We start from the raw sequence: 27,619 nt of genomic DNA, 5'->3' as shown, positions 1-27,619 counted from the left end.
CTGATCCACCTGCACTGATGCAAATCCAGACTGCAAACAAGGAAAAGCTGAAGTTGTAATGTCTGCACTTACTCCTGTTTCAAAGAGGAAAACTGGAAGTAGTATCTCTCAGCCTCTCCTTAGGGCTTGCGTTGATGCAGCCACATTGCTCGATGGCTTCTAAGTACAGTCAAGACACTCAAGAATTATCACAATATGTCTTATTTCTTTTACCATTTCCTACAGCATTGGCTCTGAGCTACTGCTGAAAAAGGATTCTCCGCTAATATTGCTCTGACTTAGAACTGCCTTTCTTCATGAAATCAAAACCTTACAACACAGCTATTTAATATATAAATTATCTGAATGTATTGCCAAAAAGAGGTGCAACTACTGAAACTGAATGTGCCTGTAATATTAAGGGCACTCATTTTTTGTGTACAAAAGAACTGCTCAACAATGAAATCTGAGGGCATGTGTGTGGTGCTGTTGCATATGTTAGCAGAAAAGCTAAATTCTATTCGCAACAGAAACACCAAATTCCCTGCAACAGTACATTGTCAAATTAGCAACAGATAATGCCAACATTTTAAATTCAGTACCAAAACCCACCTCCCATGTGTTTACCTTTAATTTTGGCTGCTCGTACAGTTATATGTTACTTGTCAAGTAATGTAAAATGCACCAAATTGGAATTTTTTTTCCAGAAATTCTTGTAGATACTATCCCTAAATTCTTCCTTAGATCACAGCTTGGTTTTTCCCCTCTTAATTTCTTCCCTTTCCTCCTCTCTTTATTTCACTCTCCTACACCAAGACCTAAAATGTCAGCCACCTCTGTAAAAATATATATACAAATAAGTAATGTCATAGCAGCTACTCAAAAAAAATAATAATCTCCTGTGTTGCTACATTCATGTAACTCCTCCAAGTCCGGTTCCTTAGAACACAAACTGGGAGGAAATGGAGGACCAAATATAACCATAACAAGACAGTAACATAAATGTTCAGCATTTTAACTTTTCTAAATGGAATCACACGTGCAGCGTTCAACAGAAAACAAACCAAAAAAAATACCCTTCTTCCTTGGGTAATTCAATTTTGAACACCGCATGTAAAAAATGCTATTTAGCTTGTATGACTTTTAGCAGGTGCCTTCCTTACCATAAAGTCTCCTTTTATAAGCAGCAGTGGCTACGCTGAAACATTTTTCAGCACTTCAAGGCTTTCCAGAGTGGAAGACTAAGAAAGAGACACATTTTTTTGTATTTGTGAGAAGCAGCCATTGATTCAGTGTAGTATTTCCATACTTCAACTGTTTCCCAGTTAAATCCAGTAGAGTATTTCGTATTTACCCAGGGCTGCCACACATCTGGGAGTCCTAACCACATCCAGCGTGCACAGCAACTACAGTAGCATGCAGTTAGCCCAGTTTTTCGGAGTAGGCTAGAAGACTGAGGACAGCTGTTACTGTTTTACCTCAAAGTTGCTGCTTTTTTGTGGCTTATCAGCTATGCTTCCAAAACAGGACAGCTAATGCTCTCAGTTCTGACCAAAGGGCACCAGGACGGTAGGTGGTACAAGAGACTCTTATCTGGGAAAGCTAAATGGTTTATGAACAGCATAGACATAGGGATCAATAACTGAAATTGTGATCAAAGGAGACAGCTGAGCCTTGATTAATTACAGTGGGACATCTTTTATCTGATGGATCAAATTTGGGAAGAGTATCTCTCCAAGGGGATAGGTTGGATCCCACCAGTTTCTCAGCAGCACACAATGTAACATTTACTACCCAAGAAAAAAAATCTGAGACGTATCTGACATTCACAGCAGGAGTCTGCAAAAGTCTCATCACCTGGAGGTGGGATTCAAGACAGATCCAACAGCGGTCAGTTTAGGTGATCAGATGGGCAGCTGCTACCTGAAGACACCAGGTCCCTGGAAAGGGGCAGCTAGTGGGAGAGGCAGATAACGGAAAGAGTACCTAAAGGTTAACGTCACTGGATACACACCACAGTTACAGGGCACAACAGCCTTATCTAGATATACACTGTAGCTACCGGCACAACAGCAGCTTAAACACTATTTATTCTGACATGTATGTATGTACACACTTTTGTCTTCCGAGTGTTTACCACCTGCATCAGAGTGTTCTTAGGAGAAAATTTCTGAAAGTGCTTATGTCACAATTATTTGCCACTGATTTTTCCCCCCCTGAATTTCACTCAAAGATTGTTTGTTCTCTCTAGGTGTATCAGATGATTTACTAAAACATAACACCTCTCCCTGTAAATCTTGCCTCACATATGTCTATACGCCACCAAAGCTACCAAAACACAATTACTAAGGTATTAGTAGTAAACACTATTACTAACATAGGGATTCCAAAAGCATTACGTACCTAGCTTACTTATAAGCTTTGGAAAAGCTACTAACAGGCAATAAAATACACATTCAATTTCTTTAGCTTGTGTGGTCATACACCTTCTCTGCAAAAAATACATAATTTTCACAGGAGTGCACAAAATAATTTATTATGACTATTATTATTATTATTTCTTCACAAAAGTAATCTACACAGAAAGCTATGGATTCAGAAAAGCACATCAGCATAAACTTAACTAAGCAACCGAACAGCCCCATCTCATACACAACCCTGCAAAACAAGAAGTGAGAATCAGGGGGTTCTCTACTGCTGTCCGATGAGGCAAGCCAAGTCTATGCTGCATTTTTTCCTGAACTGAGACACCGAAAGATAAAAAGCAGGCTATTTCCTGCTCCTCCAGACCAAATTGCTCTCTTTAGTATGAGATAAACAACCAACCTCTATCGAGTATTAGGAGTCCACTATTTCTGGGGTGTCCTGCATACTCAGCAACATGCTCTCTACAGTTACAAAGATCACAATGCCACCTTAGGTTCTGTGCAGTCCTTGGTCTCAGGAGAAATTAATCATTCACCTCCTTTTACTTCAGAATACACAACAATGAAAAGAAAGTAATATTTCTCCAGGCCAGCAGAAGAACTTCCAAACATGCATGTTTCTCCCTCCACCTACAAAGCCCGTTAGGGATCAGTGAAAACAAGCCAACCAATGTTCAGACCCTGTTCTGGAGAAATAAGAAACAGAATTGACAATTAATGAAAGCTAGAGCCATCCAATGTTAAAGTTTCTGCTACTGAGCCAAGTTTCTGCTACAAACTGAAATCAGAGCTACACGGAGGCACTTTCCCACTGTGTGGTTCATAAGTGAACAGTATTAGTCATTTTACCATTTGGAATAAAATACTTCTGTGCATTTTCTCAACTACTATTGTTCTATCATTATCACAGAGGCTGATATTTAAATTTTCCTTGAGTTCCTTGGCATCTAACAAAGATCTGTCAAATGTAACTTCTGTCCCTGCTTCCCACTTCAGCTTTAACCCATGCATGCTTGATTCCTTTTAAATACTAGTTTTTACTAAAAGTAGTAATTTGCATCAAAGATGCATCACTGTGCTCAGTCTTCAAGCACTGTAGATTGGCACAGCTCCAGCCACTTCCGCAGAACGCCATGGATTCATCCCTGCTGAGGAGTCAGCCTGTGTATTTAAAGGCTATGAAGATTGTTAGGCTCGTGTAGTTTGCATCACACCAGCAATCGAACTTAGCAATCCACAGCCATACACTGGATCAAGTGTTTCTTGAGAGAGTTAGATACATAAAAAGGTGAGAACAAACGAGCATGGCAGCAACGCCAAGGCGGTGAGTAAAGAATGTGAGTGGATTTCATAAACACTGCCTACCTTTTCCTCTGGCACAGATAAAGACTCGCTATCAAGATTTTCTATTAAACCTTTACAACACTAAGATCTGGATGTGCTGGAAACAACCCAATGCAGTGCACTGGAAAATTGTTAAGCCATAATCATTTTAGCTAAGAACATTGTATATATGACAGCTCCACCATTTTCATTACAGCTTTGGCAAACATGGAAAGCTTTTTACTCCCCATTTAACAGCTATTTTTGTCAAGGCCAGTGTGGCTATTAATACTACAGTATTAGAGGCTGTGGCTGCATTTTAATCAGAACTAGTCTCTCCTTTTTCATTTTAGGCAGAAGAAAAGCGTTGTGACCTACCAGTTTCTCTGGCCGCTGTTGCTGTGAGTGTGCAGAGGGCACACATCTGCAACCACAGGGGCAGTACAAGAAAAAGGCAATTCTATTGCTGGTATTTAATTCACAGACTTTCTCTCAAGGCAACAGAGTATCTAACCAGGTAACTGAGCCTGGAGAAACCAAAAGGCAGAAAATACAACAATCCTTGACTAATGTGCTACATCTGTTGCAAAAGAGACCAGGCATTTAAGTGGAACCCCGGGGGATGCTGGAGTCCCTGTTGCTGTCTGTAACTTCCTACCTGCTACTGGTCACTTTTTCTTCTCTCCTCCCAGTTGCAGGCAGTGACACTGGAAGAAACAGATGCAGTCAGTCTGTTAAAACATAACTTGGTGGCTGGCGTCACTGCTTTAATTTGGTTTTTTTTTGAGAATGAGATGGCCTACACGGCACCAGGCCTGCTGGCATCAGACGGGGCTTATCTTTCTCAAAGGAGAAGAGGGTCTTTGCTCATGAGCTAGCAGGGCGCATTGACTGAGCTTTAAATTAGACTTGATGGGGGAGGGTGGTATTATCAGGCTTGCCTGTGACAAGCCAAGGGACAACACACCAAGGTTAGAGGGATGGGGTGTTAGCGAGGGCCCTCAACCTGTTGCTCCAATATGTGCTGGGTACCCTGCAGCACACTCAAAGTCTTATGGAGACGAGCCAGGGGCTCCTGAGGCAATAGGAGCAAACAGGGAAACATGGGTAAAATACCTCAAAGGACAGCGACCTGGAGAGTACCACAAAGGAATTGCAGCCACTCCAGCCAGTAAGTCAGCTCCATCGGGGACCCAACTTAAATGTCTCTATGCAAACACAAGTAGCATGGGGAACAAACAGAGGAGTCAGAGATGTGCGCACGCCTCCAGGGCTATGATCTCACTGGCATCACAGAGATGTGGTGGGGTGGCTCCTGTGACTGGAGTGTTGGAATGGAAGGAGACAGACAGGGGAGACAAGGAGAGGGTGTTGCCCTCTATGTCAATGACCAGCTGGACTGCATGGAGCTTCACCTGGGGATAGATGAAGAGCCAACCAAGAGCTTATGCATCAAGATTAAAGGGAACACAGGGGCAGCTGACGTTACAGCAGGGGTCTGCTACAGGCCACCTGACCAGAACAATGGTTCCTTCTCCAACTGCTAGAGGAGACAATGAGGAGAGGAGCTATGCTGGACCTTGTCCTGAACAAGAAGGAGGGGCTAGTAGGGAATGTCAAGCTCAAGGATAGCCTTGGCTGCAGTGATCAGGAGTTCAAGATCCTTAAGGCAGCAAAGGGGGAACAGACTTTGGTCTCTTGAGGGATCTGCTCAGTAAGGTACCATGGAGGGGTACTGGAGGGGAGAGGGACCCAAGGAAGCTGGTTAGTATTCAAGGATCACCTCCTCCAAGCTCAGGAGTGATGCATCCCAACAATGAAGTCAGGCAAAAAAGCCAGGAGGCCTGCATGGATGAACAAGGAGCTCCTATACACACTCAAAAGCAAAAAAGAAGCCTACAGAGGGTGAAAGGAAGGACAGGTAGCCTGGGAGGAATACAGAGAAACTGTCCAAGCAGACAGGGAACAGGCTCGGCAAAGTGAAGCGCAGATAGAATTAAATCTGACCAGTGACATCAAGGGCAATAAGAAACACTTCTACAGCTATGTTGGTGACAAAAGGAAGACTAGGGAAGATGTGGGCCTTCTCCATAAGAAAACAGGAGATCTAGTCACCTGGGATATGGAGAAGGCTGAGGTACTCGATGACTTTTTTGCCTCATTCCTCACAGGCAAGGGCTCTAACCACATCGCCCAAATCACAGAAGGCAAAGGCAGGGACTGGGAGAATGAAGAACCGCCCACCGTAGGAGAAGATCAAGTATAAGATCATCTAAGGAACCTGAAAGTACGCAAGTCCATGGGACCTGATGAAATCCATCCATGGGTCCTGAGGGAATTGTCAGATGAAGTTGCTAAGCCACTATCCATCATATTTGAGAAGTTGTGGCAGCATGGTGAAGTTCCTACTCACTGGAAAAGGGGAAACATACCCCCATTTTTAAAAAGACAAAAAGGAAGACCCAGGGAACTACAGGCTAGTCAGTCTCACCTCTGTGCCCAGCAAGATCATGGCGTAGATCCTCCTGGAAACTCTGCTAAGGCACGCGGAAAATGAGGAAGTGATTGATAATAGTGCACACTTGCAGCTCAGAAAGCCAACCATATCCTGGGCTGCATCAAAAGAAGGGTGGCCAGCAGGATGAGGAAGGTGATTCTCCGCCTCTACTCCAGTCTGCTGAGACCCCAACCTGGAGTACTGCATCCAGCTCTGGAGTCCTCAGCACAGGAAAGACATGGACCTATCAAAGCAGGTCCCGAGGAGGGCCACAAAGATGATGAGAGGACTGGAGCTCCTCTCCTATGAAGACAGGCTGAGAGAGTTGGGGTTGTTCAGCCTGGAGAAGAGAAGGCTCCAGGGAGACCTTATTGTGACCTTCCAGTATCTAAAAGGGGGCCTACTTGAAAGCTGGAGAGGCACTTTTTACAAGGGCATGTAGTGATAGGACAAGCGTAGATTTAGATTAGATATCATGAAGAAGTTTTTCACTATGAGAGTGGTGAGTTACTGGAACAGGTTGCCCAGAGAAGTTGTGGATCCCCCATGCCTGGAAGTGTTCAAGGCCATGCTGCATGGGGCTTTGAGCAACCTGGTCTAGTGAGAAGTGTCCCTGGTCGTTGCAGGGGGTTGGAACTAGATGATTCTTAAGGTCCCTACCAACCTAAACCATTCTATGATTACTGCCATTTGAATGGCATCTCTCAACCCAGAGGTCCAGCTGACAAGCAGGCCATACAGTTTTAAGGTTTCCAGAGTCTGAACTTTCTTAATCACAGTAAAAAATTTAGTGTCAAAGTTGGTACCTCCGGTATCCCTGCTGGGGACTCTTAAATGACAACATATCACTTCAGACCTATGCAGCACACTAAACGATGCTCCTGCATAGTAAACAAAATTCAAAATTAAATATTTTCAAAGGAAGGAAGAAAGTTAACTGGAAGAAGCCGTTGTTGATTTCTGCCTAGCTAAAAATTATTGGCGACATTCATGTTTCGGGTATCGGATAAGTAATTTTTGTTTCAATTTGCCTCAATTTATTCCCTTGTTCCCCTTCTCACATTCTTCACATGTGAAGATGTTCCTAGTAGCAACTTTGTAATAATATATCCATAGTTGATGTGTGTATGTCTCTTTAGCCTGCCTAACACACACATAATGCAATACTACAAAGCCTAATAATACAACCAATTTTAAGATTCCTAACTCGCAAACAACACAGTATTAAACTTGAAAATATGTTCTTCATTCTGTAGTCAGAGACATTAGCAGCCATATGACTACAGTTATCCTACTATGTTCTCAGAATTATCAACAGCTGATCCATACTACTTTTTGCTATTCTTTTTTTTTTAAACTATAATTCATGAAAACCCAAGCCTTCCCCATAAATTAATCTGAAATATTTACAGGTATCTAGTTAACACAGGCATACTTTGGTAATACAAGATTTCATGTAACCTGTAGCTCTTACTATATGGGAAGCATCAATTTTCAGAGATCGGGCTGCCTTTGTAAATGTTTTCAAGGAGATGCCTTTCCATCATCCTGGCATACCACGGTAGAGAGGGTTCTGATAACTATTCATTATCCAAAACAAGCAACAATGAGGAAAAGAAAATATCAAAATAAAGACAGAACTAGAAAGGCATAGATAGTCAAAGGGAAGGGAAAATATTCACCTCTGCTTCTGCTGCTTGCTTATGCCTTGCAATATGTTATATGCAAACCCCTGTAACAGGGCAGGGGGAAAATAAAAAGAACTTTAAGACACCAAAAATAAATAATACGCTACATAAGAACATTTCGGACAGGTCTGAATACATGTTTAAGTTTTGTTCACCTGAATGTCTACATTGATGTGAAAAATACTTAAAAGTTATGTCTATTTGAATTTGTGTATCAAATACTGCATTTCCAGCTTTGTTTGAGAATAATTGCATCCTTTGCCACGTCCTACAGCTATAAATAGCTACCGCTTACACCCCAGGGTAGGATGGGGGAGTCAATGCCTTCTTGCCTTAATGCAGAAGGCAAGAGACACAAAAGGCCATCACCTTTCATGAAATGCCTTTATTTTAGAGACTTCATAGGGCAAACGCCTGACTTGAAAGACTCTTTGGCAAAAATCCATCTTTCTCCATGAGCTGAACTACAGAAATCCAAAATCAAGCTATTTAGGAAAAGATCACAGAATCATGTAGGTTGGAAAAGACCCTTAAGATCATCAAGTCCAACCGTAAACCTAACACTGCCAAAGCCACCACTAAACCCTGTCGCTAAGCGTCACATTTACACATCTTTTAAAAATACCTCCAGGGATGGGGAGACAACCACTTCCCTGGGCAGCCTGTTCCAATGCATGATAACCATTTCTGTGAAGACATTTTTCCTAATATCCATTCTAAACCTCCCCTGGCGCAACTTGAGGCAATTTCCTCTCGTCCTATCAATTCTTACCTAGGAAAAAGAAACCAACCCCCACCTCGCTACAACCTCCTTTCAAGTAGGTGTAGAGAGCAATAAGGTCTCCCTCAGCCTCCTTTTCTCCAGGCTGACCAGCCCCAGTTCCCTCAGCTGCTCCTCATAAGACCTGTTCTCTAGACCCTTCACCAGTTTCATTGCACTTTTTTGGACACACTCAATGTCTTTCTCGTAGTGAGGGACACAAAACTGAATGCAGTATTCCAGGTGCGGCCTCACCAGTGCTGAGTACAGGGGCACACAATCACTTCCCTAGTCCTGCTGGCCACATATATTTCTAATACAAGCCAGGATGCTGTTGGCCACCATGGCCACCTGGGCATGCTGCTGGCTCACATTCAGCCAGCTGGCTCTGCTCTCTCAGCGAAGCCTGGTCCAACTGCAGCCAGCCTGTCTGTTGTCTTTAATTTCAATTTCCAGGAACCATTTTTCTTAAAGCAGAGTAAGGTTTCCTAACCATAGGCCTTAGATACTCCTACACGTATCACACAAAATAGAGAAAGGGCCCGAAAACCTGAGAGGGAAACAGCAAGGCTTGAATGCTGTTTTCTTTCACAGAAGTGCTCCTGAGCGTGTCTGGGGCATGGACTCTTGTTTTTACTACGTTATTTTTAGTGGTAAAAAAGTGCCATTTTGAAACAAACTGTGTCACTGACTCACTTAGTGGATAAGAAAAAGGCTATGGATGTTGTTCACCTGGACATTAGTAAAGCCTTTGACACTGTTTCCCACAGAATTCTTCTGGAGAAACTGGCTGCTCATGGCTTGGACATGCTTTGCTGGGTAAAAACCTGGCTGGATGGCCGAGCCCAAAGAGTTGCTCCCCAGGGCTCAGTATTGCTGATTTTGATATTGCTGAACCAGGGCTGGTTCTGTTTAATATCCTTATCAACAATGTTGACAAGGGGATCGAGTGCACCCTCACTAAGCTTGCAGATGACACCAAGTTGGGCAGGAGTGTTGATGTGCTTGAGGGTAGGAAGGCTCTACAGAGGGATCCGGACCAGCTGGATCAATGGGCCAAGGACAATGGTATGAGGTTCAACAAGGCCTGGTACGGGTCCTGCACTTGGGTCACAACAACCCCGTGCAACGCTACAGGCTTGGGGAAGAGTGGCTGGAAAGCTGCTTGGTGGAAAAGGACCCGGGAGTGGCCTCCAGAAGAAGCCGGTGCACCTTCAGCTTCTGCTAAACTGGTTCAGATTGTCTAGATTAAGCACAATTTAGCTAATAGATTCACAGCTCCATCCTACTGCTATCTTATGTCCACCTCTGAATAGGGAACACAAACCTTCTCTTCAGGGTGCACAGGCTTCTTGCTCTGCAAACATCACAGCAGTAGGGGCCACCCAGCAGGAAAACGTGAAGAACCATCTTTCTCAGGAAACAAGTTTCCCCCTTCTTTGTTCCCAACAAACAATAAAAGTTGTTGATAAAGCTGAGGAAAACAGTCAGACTTCTGCACGAAATACAGCATGGTATGTAATTAGCAAAGCAAGAGAAACCATTCAAAACCAAACGTATTTAAATCAGCTCAGCCACCTCCAGCAGTGCTCCAGCAAGACATATGCAAGGCTTGGCCTTCTTTTCCACCTAGGTGATTCAAGGTTTCCAGTGTTTCTAGAAGTGTAAATTTCTTTTGACAGCCACAAATTCATTTAAAGAGTGATGACAATTAAAGAAACTTAATCTGTCACACTGCAGGGTTTTATTTTACTTGATAATGCATCGATATATATATACACACAAGAATGAAAAGCATATTTTGACATTTAAAGCAATCCTAGCTTGTCTGTGCCACACAGCCCAAGCTGTCAGGAGAAACGTGGGAGTGCCGCAAATTTTTTAGGTAACAACAACTTCTAATTAAGAGATGAAGTTGAATTTTTACCAAATTAGAGCACGCACAGCTTCTCTCACACAAACACAAAAATGAAAAACATTTGGCTAACACTCATTTTTCTGGCCAGTCACTTCCCCAAAGCTGCAACTGTGACTGACTGCAGGCTTTTCTTCTCCAGAACAACAGTCTACTTTGGAGACTAAAGCACCAGTCTGAGATTCAGATGATTATGATTCAAACCCTGGCTCTGACGCTCTGACACAAGTCACTTCACTAACTTTGGGTAAATCATTTAACTGACACTTACTCAGCTTCCGATTTAATCTGTAAAGTCAAGATAATGCTATTTCTTTTTCTTATGCTTCAGGAATAGGGTAGGATAGCTTGGATACTAGAAATTATCTTGGGCAGCACATAGCTCTCTGGAGTCTAATTTCACCATCCATAAAGGCTAACTGACACGTTTTGAAGCTGCCTGTGCTTTTGTGGACTTCTAGTGATGCTCATTCCCCTCACCTGTCATGAATGGACGGCTCTAATCTTAAGAATTATCGGTGTACATATTAATACCCTTACCAAACTTGTATGAAACTTCTGTAGGAGGAAATTGTAGACCTTTCTTGCAAGGTACATTCTCCGAGAATACAAGATGAAGGAGGAACATGGTTCCGTAACATGGATTAGAGACCATGCACTACAACCACATTTCTTAAACTGGAAGCATGACATACGTGTATGGTAAGAATATGATAGGAGAAACATTGAAAAGCATAGAGATAATCCCATGCCTGTACATCTGCAAGAACAGGATGGCTGGCAAGAGTAGTTATCATTTGCCTGCCCCCACCAGACAGCATCTGCAGGACTCTGCACAGCTATGGACCATTCTACTCCCTGCAACAGGAAAGAGAGAAATATTGCTAGCTGCAGTCATGACTGATTATTCCTGTCAGCTACCATCATCTCCAGTAGCAGCTTAGTTAGTGGAGGCAGTACAAACAGTCCTTCAGGTTATTTTCTGCACAACGGAGTAATGGGAAGGGAAAAGCAACTACAGCCATGTCCTCCTCCTCTCCCTTTTTTCTCTCCTTCTTTCTCAGCAGTGGAAGAGACAGAAAAGTAGTTGCTCCCTCCCTTTACTCTTTCTCTCCTTGTTTTACCTCTTCTGTATCACTTATCTTGAGAACAGCTGGTCATATATATATAAATAAGAGTGAGGTCAAAGCTATTACGAAAAAAGATTGATATGACCTAGAAATGTTTTGAGAAGTACTGTGTAACCAAGGTGCCTGTGCAAAGTACCAGGGAAGACCAAAGACATTCATAACGGCTCTTTCCCACAGGACACCTACAAGGAAAACATTTCCTTTGCCTTCCTTTGTCTCTCCCCTCATTCTGAAAACCAGCAGTGTAATACACATATTGATACTAAAAGGGTGAACAAGTGGTACATTTCAGTCCCAAGAGATTGTCAGCATATAGAATAAAGAGGAGGAGTCACGACCACAGCAAATGCATAACTAATGAGGGGCTGATTTCCCTATATAAAGGAAAAAAATATTTTCTCCAAAGCTATTCCTCCAAGAATTTATACAGACATTGGCAACTTCTGCAGCCTCACCCCCAAAGTACAGAATTTTTGTCGCAGGGGATTTTGTGGGGTGGGGTGCGGTTTTTTTTACAGATTACACTGACACACTTATACCTTACAGTGTTAGAAAAATAGTTCAGGTTTCAAGCCACAGTACAAGAGAGGTGCAGGGATTAGTGTTTGCAATGCATGCTTCAGTACTTGCAATAAACTGACTCCTGAATTAGGTGGTTCGCAAGACTTAGGATGCTGGCAGAAACCTCAAAAGGAATCAAATAGCAGTATAGGAAATTCATCCATCAGTTGTTCTGCTATTTGTCTAAGGGCACTATGAGGCTGTTCTAAGTTCCTGCTCCTTCATTAACTTCCCTGGTTCCTAAATTATGCACATATAAATGTCTGTGGGGCCATGGGATAAACCGGGTCACTCAAAGATCAAAAGACTACTTCCTGTTACTGCCATGTATCTGACTCTCCATCATTTTTATGTTCTGGTTTTGTGGTGCAGCCCCATTGACAGTGACATTGATGCAACTGGTAGGACAGCAAACAGCAGTGTAGGGCAGGTAAGTACTCAGGTTGGCTTCTTTGCCGATACCAGTATTTATCACAGCTTTTACAATTCACAGTTGTCAGAAGTCACCTGGATACAGCGACACTTTCAAAAATCAGGAGACACAGTCTAACCTGTAGACAGTGATTTCATCCTCTGGAAACTGTACAGCATTTTCAGGAGGGATGATTTTCACCTCACAAACTCTGCAGCTGGCGAAGATTAGCTTAGAAAAGGCCTGGACAGTGACAGCAGCGTGTCAAGAAGTCTCTCCCCTTGTCTCTCTTTAAACTAGCAGAAAGTAACAAAGCTCTCTTTTGTCAGCCTTGGGTTTGTCTCATTGCAAAATTCGCTCTCATGAAGAGAGAAGCAAGACAAAATACCCATGGAGGGATGGGGTGGATTTGTTTTTACAATGGCTTTTGTTCCATGCAGCAATATGGAAATGCAAGATAAGGGTTTCTATTACCCAGAGGCTACGGGGTACATTGTACTCGGAGCATATCTGTAAGTCCCACTAATGCTAACAGGTGCTGAGTGTGCTTAGCGAGAGCAGAACAGAGTCTCTGCGTTTTCACAGTGGTGTTTATGGACAGGAAACACTTGCTATCTACTTGTCTTCCAACAGCTTCAGGGACAGTCCATTTCTGCCTTCGCTTGGAGAAAATAAAAAGGAACAGAAACACAGGTGCTAATTAGCTGAAACCATTCACATTATATCAAGTCCCTATCTGTATCAGTATTAATGCAATGCCTCAGTTGGCCCATCTGAACGCAGTAAGATGACTACATTAAGAGATTATGAAAATTTTGGTTAAGTCTCTGCAAAACATACTTTAAAAAGCAGCAAAATAAGTAATCTAACCTGAATTAGTGATACTGCACAAGAGAGTGCAAAACTGGCTGAGAAAAACCAGGAGCACGTGTCTGCTGGGGCACAGGACAAGCATTCTCAGCTAAGGCACAAACACATGCCTACAATACCAGAAAGGCATGGAATAATTCCCAGATGGTTAAGAGCTTCATCCGGCATTTGCAACAGCTCAGCCTGTCCCATCCAATATTTGATACATGACATCAGGAAGACACTGCTCTCACCCTCCTTTAGCCCTCAGAATCTCATGTACATGCCCATCATGCCTTCCAAATGCCAGAATAAACGTCTTTTAAACACACCCAGAGTTAGACATGCATTCACTCAAACAGATCACGAAAAGTAGTCAAACTTGTAGTGCCAAGTTCTCATTAAATCTAAGTTGTAGGCCATAGGGTTACACGACTAGTCCAATGTGACTGTCTTATTTACAGTTCAAGTCATTAACTTGCTTGTTCAAGGGATCGTTCATTGATGATTGCATGAAAAAAGTCTTTTCCTCTAACCAACTCTGTTTACGAGGGTGATCTCTTGTTCTCGGACCTCCCCTGCAACCAACTTTCTCTCCCTCTACCTCTTCCCTTCATAATACAAACAAACTTCAAACATGCTTTAGTCCCTCCCGTCTTGAAAAATCCATGCCAAAACACATAAGCTACTCTGAGATCACTACAATAATTATCTAGCATTCCTCTCAAACCAATCCAGCCTAGAAACATCTTGTTTGTGCTCTTACAGTCAATGCTAATTACTTCTAACAATACCTTTACAACTTCTTAGTCAGGCCTTTTAGTAGCTTTGGCCATGCTCCTGCTCTTGTGCTGTTTCATTTCATGGTTTCGGAGATACCATTCCCTGAATCCTTCTCCTGGGTATCCGAGTGCCCCCTCAGTGTGTCCTCCATTGAACTCTCCTCATGCTCCACACCTTTCAGTTTTCTTCTGTCATTCCATTGGCCTCTGTCCTTTTTGTTCCTTCTCTTTCCCTTCCATGTGTCATTTCATTCGCAAACACAAATTCAGCTATCCTGATGACTTACAAAATGACACACCTTCTGTTCAAATGGGAATCTCAGCTTGTTTTCTTATATTTTTATGTGTTTGTTTAGCAGTTACCATGAACTCATCATGGCTAAAGCAGATATCTTAATTTCCTTCCCAAGACTCTCCTGCTCATTATCTTCTTTCCTCATGACTTGTGAACAGTAACAGCACCTTCTTATTGCAGCAACCCATAACCTGAATATCGTCTTCATCTTGGAGCTTGTTCTTGATTCTTGTATCTAAGCTATACCTCAGCCTGGCAGATGGTTTCCACATAGTATCACTAATAGGCATCCATAGCATCCTCATCTGCAGAGATAAAACTCTGTTGACAAATGCAATCTTGTTCCACAGCTATTTATCCAAAATGCTGCTTTAAAGGCCATTTTCCTATGTCATCCCTTTGGCAATATTATTACTTTCTACGTAAATCTCTGCTCATTCCTCTCTCTCTTTCACATCAATAATAAGTTATATATTGTTGCTAAGTTTTCCACAGTTTACCCACAAGTCTCTCTCACCTCTTCTTCAATATCAAAAGATCAATTTCTATCTCTGTTGTAGCCCCAGGGACTCTATCAGCTCTAGTCCAGAGTTTGAAAATGCTTTATAACCCATGAGTGGCTTCCAGCTCCACTGAAGTCTGTGGAATGTAGCGGCCAAGATTTTGTCTTACAAATAATTTTTGAAATCAGTGAAATTATTTGCAGTATGTAAAGTTAAGCATGTGCCTCAGGCAAGGTCTACTTCAGAAATGGTTTGCTGGTATCGTCATGCAAGTACAACCCATCCTGGCACAACCGAAGCAGCTAATTGTATCATAGGCACAGCCTATAGCAATGACTTTGTCTTTTGTTGGTATAATTTATATTAGCATGTAGAATTTTTTAAAAAGGCAAACAATTCTTTCAGCAAAAGCATTCCTGGCAATAGAAACACAACCATGTTAAGGCTGCTATTAGTACAGAAAAGTTCTAATAAACGAGTAAACAAACAAATCACAAAAAACTCACTCAAACCAAGAAACCTTTCTGACATAATCTCACCTAAGATTTTTATAGGACTAGGACATGGGTATAAAAAACACAGCCAAATTATAAAAGCTAAACCAAACATACCTGTGTATGATCTGTATACGTATGCAGATATACAGAGATCAATCTACAAAACAGTGTTTCTCAAAAAGTATTTATTGCTACAGCTGAAGTTGAGAAATTGACAGCCCAAGGAAAAACCCATACAGCTTCAGTGTAGACTGTGATTCTTCACACTACTGCAGAAACACATGTAAATGAGGACATTAAGAGATACATCTAGGATTAAAGGACTGCTTAGACATGACTTCATCCTTTGGTTTCTCCTGAGACTATCTGGAAAAGCGATGATATCACTTAATGCTCATTGTCAGAATTACTCTCACAGATACAGCACCAGTGATGTTATATATGTAATGATGATGTAGGAGTGTCTAATTCATCAGTTAGACACCAACAGTAGATTACTACAATGCTAAGTGTATGAAAAGAAGTCAGAGTGGTGGCTTTATAGTACTCTAATCTTAAGTTTTAAATACAAAATTTTGTCATTGATGGACCAAAAATACCAAACTTAATGCTTACACTAAAAGTTTAGCCCTGAGTTAGTAAGTAGGACCACTATGCTTGTTTCCATTACATTAAACTTATTTTACAGCACTGCATTGTTAGTGATTTCATTAGAATTATGTTAGTATAAAACTTTTATAACGTACTAAAAGGATGAGAATTTATTTCTTTTTTCCTGCTTAAACTAAGAAATCATTGGGAGGCAATAAATATAGACCATCTTGCTGTCATTTTTGCAGCTACTTTTAAAAATCAGAGCTTCTCTTTAGAAGCACTTCCTCTGCCTACTAAAATCTTCAGTCTGCACATAAACCAGTGTAGTTGAACTTGCAAGAAACATTTTGCATCAGGCAGTGGGAGGGGCAGACAAACTACAGAATGATGAAGTGCTGCTCTGAAACCAAAAGCATTGCTGGAACACTCTTCAAAGGACCATAAATCTGAGGTTTTAGGAAGTGGGACAATAATACAACTAAATGTAGATTAGCATCTCCTAATGAGAACTCGGGACAGATGTTGCTGATAGCGCATTCACAGCATTTGATGCTTTTTAATGAATGTAGGACATGAGTGGCAAAGTGTGTGTGTGTATTTCTATAGCATTGCTTTTCTGAGGGGCTTCACAGATATTTATTTTCTGATATTTGTCTTATTCCTACAGAAAAGCACTACTTAAAGTTAGTTAAAGTTGCTTTGTTCTACTTTAATAGCATTTTTTATGTTCTTGAAAGGCTGGCAAATACACATTTATGTTCATTAAATGCATATCTGTACCTACATTAATGGAAAGCTTATCTATTCTTCCGTTCTTCTTCCACAATTCATTGCAAATATTCGAGGCTTCAATAATTACTATTCAGCCCTGAAGTCCAACACACTCAAAAGGAGAGTACTCTACCCCACAGGAGTCTAGGAAAAAAACCTATACTTTATAGAGGACAGTCTTTCATTGCAGGTATTCACAAAGCTTTACAAACAGCCATGAAGTTGCATGGCTCTGTTTATTAACATTTTAAGACAGAAGAAAGGAGTTACAACTGACTCAAGGGAACAAGCTCTGGCTCTCAGCTTCTCAAGCAATGGCTCAGACCAGCTTCTAGAAATGATCAGCTCCATTTACTCTGCATAGCCCAATGCTGCTGCACACCAGAAAATCAGGAGGGATTGTATGGCCTTGTGGCCCATACCCATTTTTAAGCCTCACAAAATTAAAGAACCTCCTTTATTTCACTGCAATTGCTTTATGTCTGCTTAAAAAACATACCCCTGAACTTTACATGCCTGCTCCTGGATTTGTAAGTACCCCAGCAGCTGTAGACTGACACGATTCCTCTAGAACGAATGCTAAAGGCAGAAACCCCCTGAGACAAATCACCCAAACAGGGGCTAACTTGCTCCTGTATAAATATATACACGCCATCCAACACACTGAGCTTATTCCTCTTCTAACTTTCACCCACGCTCCCCCACGCATATCTTTTTATTGTGACTGCTGAAAGTGATGCTCTGCAACTGCATCCTTTGCTCAGATCTCTCCTGTTATAGTGGATAACAATAACAGCACTGTTGTTCTTTACTCCCAAATCCAGCACCCTCCAGGCACATAATAGGAAATTTTTGAAACATGTCCCAGGGGACATCACCAGTGAGCACAGCATGACTAATTACAGTGATTAGACTAATGGCAGATTATCTCATTAAAACAACAGGACATTTGTCACATCCTACCCATGGAGAAAGGCCGCCTTCCTATCCCCTGGGCTTCTGTTTACCCACCCTACGCAGCTTGTGCCCTGGCACTTCTGCTTGCAAGCGTTCCTGCAGCTGCTTCCTTGGCAGAGAAGACAGAAGAACCCCTGCAAGGTCACGGTGCTCTGGGACAGCCTGTTGAGTAGGTTGCAGTTGTCAGATGTTTCATCTGCAGTAAGGTGTTGAACCAGGATCTCCTCTGAAACTCCATGGAAGGCCCACTGAAGCCCCAGCAGAATACAGTACAATGCTGGCAAATGGCACATTTCCTTCTTCTGCCACACGTTTCTCCCATGGCTTCCCTGTACATTCCCTATATGTAGCTATCTTCCTGGGTCCTCTTGGGTGGCTATGCTGCTTTCACATGTTCCTTCTGCTCCATGCAGTTCAGCTTCTCCTATTTCTGGCTGAGACCAGCCTTGCAAAAAAGCTTTTTAATATAAAGGCCAAACCTGATGTTCTTCTATGACATGATGACCTGCTTAGTGGATGAAGGAAAGGCTGTGGATATTGTTTACCTGGACTTCAGGAAATCCTTTGACACCATTTCCCACAGCATTCTTCTGGAGAAACTGACTGCTCACAGCTTGGACAGGAGTACTCTTCACTGGGTAAAAAAGTGGCCAAAAGAGTTGTGCTGAAGGGAGTTAAATCCAGTTGGTGGCCAGTCATAAGTGGTGTTTCCCAGGGCTCAGTATCGGGGCCAGTTCTGTTTAAGATCTTTATCAACAACCTGGACAAGGGGATTGAGTGCACCCTCACTAAGTTTGCAGACAACACCAAGTTTGGTGGGAGTGCTGATCTGCTTGAGGATAGGACGGCTCTACAGGGCAGGCTGGATCAATGGCCCGAGACCAATGGTATGAAGTTCAACAAGGCCAAGTGCCAGGTCCTGCACTCAGGTCACAACAATCCCATGCAACACTACAGGCTTGGGGAAGAGTGGCTGGAAAACTGCTTGGTGGAAAAGGATCTGGGAGTGTTGGTCGACAGCCACCTGAATATGAGCCAGCAGCGTGCCCAGGTGGCCAAGAAGGCCAATAGCATCCTGGTCTGTATCAGAAATAGTGTGGCCAGCAGGACTAGGGAAGTGACCCTCCCCCTGTATTTGGCACTGTTGAGGCCACACCTCAAATACTGTGCTCAGTTTTGGGTTCCTCACTACAAGAAAGACATTGGGATTCCAAACCACATCCAGAGAAGGTCAATGAAGCTGGTGAAGGCTATAGAGCGCAAGTCTTATGAGGAGCAGCTAAGGGAGAGACCTTATCACTCTCTACAACTACCTGAAAGGAGGCTGTAGTGAGGTGGGTGTTAGTCTCTTCACCCAAGTAACAGGTGATAAGACAAGACGAAATGGCTTCAAGTTGCACCAGGGGAGGTTTAGATTGGACATTAGGAAAAATTTCTTCACAGACTGGGTTATCAAACATTGGAACAAGCTGCCCAGGGAAGTGGTTGAATCACCATCCCTGGAGGTATTTAAAAGACTGGTAGACGTGGTGCTTAGGGACATGGTTTAGTGGTGGACTTGGCAGTGTTAGGTTAATGGTTAAACTTGATGATCTTAAAGGTCTCTTCCAACCTAGACGATTCTATCACTTATCGCAGTCATGGGTTGTCTGAAGCTCACCTACTCCTTTGAAGTCAGGCAATGGCTAAACAGGTATCTGTCTGACTTCTCCTACTGACCTCTGGCACTTAAAATTAGTAGGAGAAATGTATGTTTAATATTGGCCAGCTCCACATGGTTTCTAAGGCAATTGTGTTCAAGTCAAAACTATTGGATCCAATAAAGCTTCATTTGCCCATTCAGCCACCATTTTTCTTACTCATATGCTGTGTCTACACACAGGGGTCCCTCTGGGATTTTCCTTCTTTCCTTGATGAATCTCAGCATTATGATGGTTTAGCATTTTCCTTGATAAAAACTGACTGACACAGTGCGCCCAACTGGGTAGTTTCCTACTCCAATGCACAACACTGCTCACAGCTTCCACATGAGCCCCAGTCCTTTGATGCGAGTCTGAGACCTGCTTTCAGTGCACCATTGCACTTTATTTAGCCTAATTTTTCCCATTTCTATAATAAATGCAAGTGCAACAGCTACAGAAGGGGTTTACGACTTTGCTTTGTAGCCTCACTTTAGCGGTGTGCTAACTCTGAGTGCTTACATTGTTTATTTTCTTCCAACCCAGCATGAAGAGTCATGACTAAAAGTGAAATTACACATTCCCAGAGGGACTTTCTTTTGCTTATTACTTCCCTCTTTTAATGCATTTATTAGAGCTTCTGAATTAACAGTGGCAGATGCAGGCAAAGAAAGAAAATTTTAATTTTGCAGATAATAATGGATGACAATACATTAACATTACTGTAAAACCCACAAAGTGGAAGCACTCAAGGGATGTAGGAGCAATTAATGTGGTTAGTTATTTACCTAACTCTGACACACTGCTAGGGCATTCAGAAGCAACTGGAATTGTGTTTACACAGGCAGAGCTATAAGGCTACTCCAATATCACAGACAAATATCCTGTTCAGGATTCAGGGGAACATCAGCTGCTTCAGGCAAAGGAAAATATGAAAATGTATATTGAAATAGCACACAGATCTTCTCCATTGAAAGAGTGGGCAGATGTAAAACATTAATAAGGACATGGTATAAAGACAGTCCTCAGCTCTCAAGAGTTCAATATTTCTGGTATTCTGAGAGATATTCTATTACCAAAAAATTTTCTCTGTTTATCCTATGCTTTTACAATTCTAAAGTGAGAATTTTCAGGAAGAAATAAGCTAAAGGTATGCATAGATGTCTGCTCAAGTTAAAATAAGTATATATAATGGAAGTGTGTCATTACAAGCCAAAAAAAATATCCAAACACTTAAAATCAAAGCTACCAAGAGGGTTGGACTTTTTCAGCAGTAGTGGGAAAATTAGCAAATGCCTCATTTAAATGCAATGTTGACATGTAACTCATGATATGCATCCTGCATATTTCCAATACTGATCAAAAGCCCTAATTCCTGTGCTTTGAAGAGAGCCAGAGCCTATACATTGAAAACAAAAGTACCCAGGTGGCATCGAGTGTCTAGTTCCATTTTATCTTAAGTGGCAACCACCACCTGAAAGACAGGGCATCTCCCCAAATTAAGCTATTCCAAAACATGAGATTCACATGTATGTGAAATTCAGCCTGTCCAAATGAAGGCAACAACGATGCTGAGGATTTAGAGAGTACTTTGTTGCAATCGAAATGGGTTAAAAGTCCAGCCAGACAGCCTCTGTTGGCAGCTGAAGGGATGAATAAGCCATCCCATACTAGCAATGTACACACTGGGAACTATTTTCTAATAAAACTACAGAACTTCAGCTGGTAAAAATAAGTTAGCAACAAAAATCAAGCTTCTCCAGCAGTAAAAAAGGCAAAGCATCTCCAGTTGGGAGCAGAGAGACACATGCCTTGAAGGATTTACTATGGAATTCAGTTGATCTGAGAAAATGGTGAAACCGACGTTTGACAAAATGGCCAAGTGAAACCCTTGTATGTTTTGAGAATGACAAAATACAGCAGAAACCTGCAGCAGCTGCAGTCACTAGCAGCACCTTCTGACCAGCATGAACGTCCACCACTAGGTACAGTAACTCCAGCAGCAGCTAGACACCAGAGTAAAACCAGGCAAAAGTAGGCCTCAATGGCAATATTCTCTTTGAGTGTTGGGCAAGAATTTGGGAGGGCACACAGCCGGGACAGTTGACCCAAACTGACCAAAGGGATATCCCATACCCCATGATGTCATGCTCAGCAATAAAAGCTCAGGTAAAGGAGCATCAAGGTGGGGTCATTTGCTGGGGTCAACTTCCCAAGTAAGCAATATGCTTGCTGGGGCACACCTGCCTACAGGAAGTGGCTAAACATCTGGCTGACAATGGGAAGTAGTGAATAAATGCTTTATTTTGCTTTGCTTGCACATAGAGTTTTGCTTCACTTATTAAACTGATTTTTTTCTCATTATTGCTCCTCCAATTCTGTCCCCCATCCTGTTGAAGGGGCAGCGGGCAATTGACTGGTGGCTGTTTAGTTGCTGGCTGGGGGCAATCCACAACATGTTTACGCTGTGTGTAACTGGACTTCCAACGAACAATATAAATTTAAATGACCGGGTTTTCTCTTGTAATAAAAGATAATGGACACATGCACAAAAATATATTTAAAATATTCCCATTAATCTGTTCACTCTTTCCATCTGTTTTCCTTACTGTGAATGTTGCACCTCTTGTTTTACTTCCTACTATGAGTTGATAGTTTGTTTTAATACTATGAACCTCGTTCAAATTGATTGATTTCCATTGCTGGATGCTACAGTGAAACTATGAAATCTCATTTATTTCTGTTTTTAGTGCTTATATAGAGCTAGCTGGAAATGAGTTCAATTTTATTTTTAGCTCTCTTTCATTTATATTATTCTACTTTCTATTCAGAGGCTGTGCTACACAGCTTGAGTTGAAATGCAAAAAAAGAAAAGTCTCCACTTTTTCAGCTCAACCAATGAAATAAGAAGAAATCCAAACATTTGTTTTAGTGAAAGGAATAAGGAAATCTCATCCACATCCCAGTTTCACAGAATACATCACCACTCCTCATTACATCAAAGAGAGTTTTCCCCATTGGTCTCAAACTTGGTGCTACTATTCTAACCGGATACAATTTTCACTTTTCCTTTTCCAGAAGTGCCTTAAATGTACAATTTCCTGAAAAAAGTACAGCAGTAATATGTCTCTCTATTCTTCACATACAGTTTCAAACAGTTTACAGTGTTCAACTTTCGAAAGTGATACTTATCTTCCTCTTAGAAAATTGGATCTCATTAAAAAGATTCAGGCCAAGTGCCAAAATAGCTAGATTAAGAAAAAAAAAAGAACAACCCCCCCAGAAAAACCCCACCACCAGAATCTTATCTTTGAGGCCCCCAATGACATTTAAGTGTTAATTCCACAAAATGTTTATCTTCAACTTTACATACTGCTGTATCTTCATAAAACTGAACCTAAGTAACTTTGGAAACCCAGCATTAACACTTATAATTCACATAGCTCATTCAAAACTTTTATCCAGTGAGACTGTTTTTTTTCATTATTTTTAAACTGTCTCTGTAACGACTGGCCCACGGCCAGCCTGAGACTGAAATTTTATTTCCAACTCACATTTTTCCTCCCATAAAAGGTGCCTGCAAATGTATTGGCCAAGTTGCTCATTAGAACTCAGCTCCTGTATCATAGCAGGGTTTAACAAACAAGCGGAATTGAACCAGTGTTTCAGTGTTTTAATACCAAAATAAAAAAACAGGAATAAAAACAGATCTAATGGTAAATCTGCGCACTACCTTATACAAAGGTATTAAACCAACTGGACCAGACCTCCTACTGCACTTATATAGCCACTTAAGACACTGCAGAAAGCTGAAAATTAAAGCAGCAAGGCCAGCTAGTAGAGCAGAGTCAGCTGGATGTAACTTGCCATCCATTACATGGATTTAACCTCCATGGAGTCAGCAGGTAAGTGTCAGAAGTGACTCCAAAAAGTCACTCCAGTATTACCTAGTGGTGTTACTTTTGTCAGTCACTTGCCTGTTCCTATGTCTGCATCATCTCTTGGCTATGATGAAATTCTGGCACATCTATTTGCATCTTCCCTGTTCTTGACGATGCTCTGCCACATCCGAGTGGATGCAGAAGCAGAATGTAAGACTGAGATGATCTCATCCCTCTGTTGAACATTCAGCTCTGCAATTCCAGTAATAAAACTGCTAGACTGTTAAGCCACTTCCATGATCTTCTATTAACCCAATGCGAGGTCCTGTAATGACTTGATCTGCACCAGCCACCTCAATCCTTGCTGAAGAACAGGGAGAACTCTTCCCAGGGAAAACAAATTTTGGGTTGTTCATCATTTGTTGATGTATGGGTGAGTAAGAACAAAGATGTTCATCAGCATTTCTCTCAGCCATAGTGTAAAAAGGGGCTGAAAAGTGAAAACATGCAATGCAAAAAAGTCAATCATCCAAGGCATTTATGAGGGCCACAATCATCCTTTCTCAGTATATTCTTGCTGTTGAAAGCTTTCAATCTTGAGATATATATTTTAAAAACTTTTTCTTTAAAGAGCAGAATTGGGAGGACAAAATATTTGTGGAGGACATAAACAGATTTTGGATGAAAATTAGACATCCCTTGTAATCAGGAACACAGCAGAGCTTTCCAGCAGATAACTCAGTAACTAAGCTGATGCAAATAAAATAAATTTTCTCTGAAAATTCCCTCTTTACACATATTCTTAAGGTCTTATCGTTCTCCCACAGGAGATGAGTAAGTCCTGCTGACTTCTGTGGAGGAAGGCCAAAGTTTGCAGCAGTGAAGACAGCTGCACTTTGTTCCTTCCCTATGAATATGACACTGTCACTCTCTTTAGAAAAGCTGCATTCAAAATGAGTAATCTGAAGTACAGAAGTCCTGGTTATTGTCCCATAACATTAAATACAGTGAAATCACAGCACTGTCATGTATTACACACTATAGAGATTGACATTTTCATTGCTAATGTCACCTACAGCTTAAGGCTTTTCCTCCATAAATCAAGCAGGATTTTTTTTCTCCCTTCAAAAAGGAGTCTAAGGGCTATATTTCACAAAACAATGACATAGTTGTCACACACTAACCACATTCATCTAATAAAAAAGATTCTTTGGTCCATAAGCAAAAAGTTGATCCTAAGCCACATGCATCTTCCCCCTCAATAATGACTTTGTGCTTCTTCACCTCTTTTTCTGGACTGGGATTTCTTTTTACTTCTAGAATACTGCTAATTTTCCAAAAAGAAAAAAAAAAAAACAAACCCAAACCAACACGCAAACAAATGCACATCTGAATAATCCTGAAAAACCTTATTTCCCCCTTAATTTTGTATCTATTTTTGTTTTTTTCTTTAAAATAAATTTCTAAACAAAACTGATGTCCAGTTGAGGAATTGTTTCTTTTCCCCAAAAGCAAGCAAAGAGTGATTAAGGTGTAATGACTCTCCAGCTCCCAGCTGACACTACCTCTATTAGACTCCTCCACGTATCATAAGCTTGGGTTTACAAGGCATGGAGGTGGTTTCACATTTCAGTCCAATTCTGGCAGATCTTTCCACAGATATTCCTTTACATTTGTCACTGCACTAAAATCACTAGATTTTTAGACAACGCCAAGAATACAGCAGAGCAAACGATGAACTATAACTCTCTAGAAAACATATATTAAAATAAATATTGATGGAGGAAGAAAGGGGAGAGCACAAGGTTTTCTAAGAAACATTTGCTGAACATACAGGATTAAAATGACTCAAAAGATACCTTCCTCCCAGAATCCTTGATCTCTCATGTCTCTGTGTTGGACTAAGTCAGGACAGGTCTGGACAATGCATTTACTGTTTCCTCTGGCATAACCTTCATGTGTTCTTATGGTTTGAAGAGGATTGCCCAGCTGCTGTAAGGATTTGGGTGACTCTCCAGACAAACAGCACGTTTCAAGGATTAAAGCACTAGACTGTATTCTCTCAAATCATTACTCATTTGGTGACTGTGCACCTTGCCTCGTTGCTTTTGTTTTCTTTTCCCATTTTTGACCACCTTAATAGTATTTCAAAAAACAGACAGGATGAGTCTCCTGTCATCTAACTTCTGATGTCCAGTCGAAGCTTTTCCCTGCTATTCCCCTTCCTCTTGTCAGCACTGAGAAATAAGCGCCTTTCAGACAATTCATCTGCTCTCTTCTTGATACTGCCTGTAAGAGGAGAGAGATAACATACAAGGGGTACAGAATAGAATAGACTAGACTATTTCAGTTGGAAGGGACGTACTATGATCACCTAGTCCATCTGCCTGGTCACTTCAGGGCTGACCAAGTTAAAGCATGTTGTTAAGGACATTTTCCAAATGCTTCTTAAACACTGACAGGCTTGGGGCATTGAGCCCTTCTCTGGGAAGCCTATTCCAGTGTTTGATCACCCTCTTGGCAAAGAAATGCTTCCTAATGTCCAGTCTAAACCTGCCCTGGAGCAGCTTTGAACCATTCCCATGCATCCTATCACTAGGTAACAGGGAGAAGAGATCAGCACCTCCCTTTCCACTTCTCCTCCTCAGGAAGCTGTAGAGAGCAATGAGATCACTCCTCAGCCTCCTTTCCTCCAAACTAGACAAACCCAAAGTCCATAGCCACTCTTCCTATGACATTCCTTCCAGCCCTTTCATCAGTTTTGTTGCCCTCCTCTGGATACATTCGAGTACCTTAATATCCTTCTTAAATTGTGGGGCCTGTTTCATCCCATTAATCATTGTCCAATACTCCAATCTATCTAGATCCCTCTCCAAGGCCTCTTTTACCTCAAGAGAGTCAACACCACCTCCTAGTTTGGTATCATCAACAAACTTGCTAATGGTGCATTCAACTCCTGCATCCAGATCACTGATAAATAAATATATTGAACAGAACTGGCCCTACAGTTGAGCCCCAAGGAACACCACCAGTGACAGGCTGTCAGCCAGATGTAGCCCGATTCACTACAACCCTTTGAGCCCTGCCCTTCAGCCAGTTCTTCACCCAGCACACTGTGAACTCACTCACCCCCACAGCTGGACCATTTGTCCAGAAGGATGCTGTGAGGGACAGTATCAAAAGCGTTACTAAAATCCATAAAAAACTACATCCACCACCTCCCCTTCACCCACTAGGTGGGTGACTTTATCATAGAAGAATATCAAATTAGTTAAACAGAACTTTCCCTTTGTGAACCCATGTTGACTGTGCGTGATGACTGCATTATTCTTTAAGTGCCTTTCAATAGTATGCAGTATACTATTCTCCAAAACTTTTTCAGGAACTTTTTCAGGAGGTTAGACTAAGAGGTCTGTAGTTTCCTGGGTCCTCCCTCACACCCTTTTTGTAGATTGGAATAACATTGGCTAGCTTCCAGTCAGCAGGGACCTCCGCACACTCCCAAGACCTTTGGTAGATGATCGAGAGGGGTTCTGCCATAACATCTGCTAGCTCCTTCAGTACTCTGTGATGAATTCCCATAGACTTGTAAACATTCAGCTGATCCCTTACAATTTCAGTGTCCACAAATGGGAAATCACTGTTCCCACACTCATGCTCCTCCAACTGAGGGGACCGGGCAGCCCAAGGTCCATCAGTATTCTTAAAGACTGAAGCTAAAAACCACATTGAATGCCTCCACTTTTTCTTCATCCCTACTAGTCAGATGACCATCTTCAACAAGTAACGGTCCAATGTTTTCTTCAGACCTCCTCTTGCTATTAACGTACTTTAAAAAACCCTTCTTTTTACCTGAAACAACACTGGCCAGCTTCAACTCTAATTGAGCTTTGACCTTGCATGTCTTCTGCCTGCATATACGAACCACAACTCTGTGCTCTTCCTGCAAACCCTGACCTTGCTCAAAGGAAACCAGCAGAAGAATTCACAACCACTTCTTACACCACTTCACATAATCCTCTTTCAAGCACACTCCCAGGTATCACAAATTAATAGCTCTTTCCCTATTTCTCTTGTCCTATACTGTTAGCCTATTAACAACAACCCACTTTGCACCTCC

The 27,619-nt window shown here is 41.8% G+C and overlaps 1 protein-coding gene across 11 annotated transcripts in view; it reads right to left on the bottom strand.

The window, feature by feature from the left end:
- The window catches only part of TSPAN4 (tetraspanin 4), a 457,483-nt gene that overhangs the window by 252,448 nt on the left and 177,416 nt on the right, over window positions 1-27,619 (bottom strand). The gene's annotated exons all lie outside the window — the stretch shown is intronic.

The sequence above is a fragment of the Larus michahellis genome, chromosome 4, assembly GCF_964199755.1.
Source record: "Larus michahellis chromosome 4, bLarMic1.1, whole genome shotgun sequence".
In the NCBI taxonomy this organism is placed as follows: Eukaryota; Metazoa; Chordata; class Aves; order Charadriiformes; family Laridae; genus Larus; species Larus michahellis.
Note: the sequence above shows the minus strand (reverse complement) of the source record. Positions and strands in the feature narration are given on the sequence as shown.